Source organism: Octopus bimaculoides, chromosome 19 (genome assembly GCF_001194135.2).
Source record: "Octopus bimaculoides isolate UCB-OBI-ISO-001 chromosome 19, ASM119413v2, whole genome shotgun sequence".
Classification (NCBI taxonomy): Eukaryota; Metazoa; Mollusca; class Cephalopoda; order Octopoda; family Octopodidae; genus Octopus; species Octopus bimaculoides.
This window is the reverse complement of record NC_068999.1, coordinates 52029278-52031413: the sequence shown is the minus strand read 5'-3', so window position 1 is coordinate 52031413 and position 2136 is coordinate 52029278. Positions and strand designations below refer to the sequence as shown.

Below are 2136 nucleotides of genomic sequence, written 5' to 3'. Positions count from 1 at the left end.
ATATATATTGCTGTCTTTTGTAGTCCAGCTGCGACCATCTTCTATTCAGACGACGTATAAATAAAATCTGGGATGGTCACAGCTGGATCATAGACAGGTTTGTTCGATCAAGATTGAAATGGAGTTGAACAATAATTTTATTATACGGAATTAATTCGAATAACAAAGGTTGTTTCCCTTCAAGCTGTTCCATCACCTGTTATCCCGTCATGTCAAGCAACTAAGTACGAGCGGAGGTAAAGAATACGCACACCACTCGTTTTGGGAGTAACCCTAACCCTAAACGCCAAAAACGGGTGGTGTGCCTATTAATTACCTACGCCTTAAGCACACATACATTCTTTTACTTGTTTCAGTCATTTGACTGCAGCTATGCTTGAAGAGTTTTAGTCGAAAAAATCGACCCCATAACTTATTCTTTGTAAGCCTAGTACTTATTTTATCGATTTATTTTGCCGAACCGCTAATGTTACGGGGATATGAACACACCAGCGTCGGTTCTCAAGCGATGGCAGTTCTCAAGCTCTCCTGTCTGACCACCTCTGTCCGGCCATCTTCAGTTGAAGATCGTAGGCTCGAAACGTAAAAGACTTTCTCACCTTCCCGAGCATTAAACTAATACACCTGTTTGTTGTTTACACACCTGTCTTCGTCTTTTTTTTTTTTTTTTGTAAATTCCAACTATATATACATATATATACAATGGGCTTCTTTCAGTTTCCGTCTACCAAATTCACTCACAAGGCTTGGTTTGCCCAAGGTTATAGTAGAAGACACTTGCCCAAGGTGCCATGCAGTGGGACTGAACTGGGAACCATGTGGTTGGGAAGCAAGCTTCTTACCACCCAGCCACTCCTGTGCCTATTAATTTGTGTCTCCGGGTGGGAGATGGGCTAAATCCTGGAAGTACTGCAATACTAAGCCAACCCGTAGCAAAGGCAGAGCAAACCCCCAAATCATTGCCTTGTTCTAAAAACCAGTTTAACACTGATGGTCCCAAGTAGGGACTGTATCAGCTATTAAGCTAAGAACAGATACTTCACTTTGATCTCAGCCAAAAGGCCGAGAAGCAATATATATATAGTAACAGAAAGGGAGGAATTTCGATTATCCCCACGTGATGAGTTGTAATATATATATCAGAAATTAAAGAATTGATGAATGAATGTGAAAGACCTTGCTTACCCAGATAAAGGTGGGGAAGCTTCTGAAGAAGACATAAACAAAATAGGGTGGACCATGCAGCAGAAGAGACTTTTCAACAAAGTTATGCGATCTCATACGACAGTCATACGTGAATATTGAGGGAAGAAATCTGAAGAGAAATGAGTCAAATATGATTTAGTGGATGTGAAACCAAAAACTACAAGGATAACAATGGAACAAGCTGAGAGAATGACTGTGCAGTGCAGGGGAGATAACTGTGATAGGTAATTTGGAGAAAAGCTATTTCTTGCACAGAATCTTAAGATTCTCCCAGTAAAAGAAAATTGAAGACACGGGAAAAATGTTTAGATTTGATATCAGGATACTAAGCCTCAGAAATGAGATAACACTCGATTAAGCAAGATGATATTTTAGAATGTTCGATAGCTTTCAGAATGAATGCAGTGTCTTATATATTCATTTGAAATTACCTTTCGCGTTTGGAAGTGTTGGAGTTACGGTTGATTATCTAGTTTCTGTTGGTGGAGCAATTTGATCGATACATTGTTCAGGGAAAGTGACTATGTAGAAATTCTTTCTTTAAATTAAACTCATCTGTACAGAATCAGTTTATGAAACATTAAACGGTTTGGATTATGAACAACATAACTCTTCGTGCTAATCTCCAGGCTGTTCCTGCATGTTGTGGAGGCGCAATGGCTCAGTGGTTAGGGCAGCGGACTCGCGGTCATAGGATCGCGGTTTCGATTCCCAGACCGGGCGTTGTGAGTGTTTATTCAGCGAAAACACCTAAAGCTCCACGAGGCTCCGGCAGGAGATGGTGGCGAACCCTGCTGTACTCTTCCACCACAACTTTCTCTCACTCTTACTTCCTGTTTCTGTTGTACCTGTAATTCAAAGGGTCAGCCTTGTCACACTGTCACGCTGAATATCCCAGAGAACTACGTTAAGGGTACACGTGTCTGTGGA

At 41.1% G+C, this 2136-nt stretch overlaps 1 protein-coding gene and 1 non-coding gene across 4 annotated transcripts in view; both read right to left on the bottom strand.

The window, feature by feature from the left end:
- LOC106874693 (leukocyte elastase inhibitor) overlaps positions 1-1925 on the bottom strand; it is a 20254-nt gene extending 18329 nt beyond the window's left edge. Inside the window, exon 1 of one of the 3 annotated variants that reach the window (XM_052974863.1) lies at positions 1638-1925. The gene's annotated coding sequence lies outside the window, so the exon portion shown is untranslated. Of the gene's footprint in view, positions 1-1185; positions 1204-1637 lie in introns of those variants that run through there. The other 2 variants (XM_014922872.2, XM_014923652.2) reach the window with 2 other exon arrangements.
- On the bottom strand, positions 884-1074 carry LOC128250174 (U2 spliceosomal RNA). Its single transcript, XR_008266280.1, has one exon. It is a non-coding gene; the product is annotated as a U2 spliceosomal RNA (small nuclear RNA).
- Positions 1926-2136: the final 211 nt, after the last annotated feature.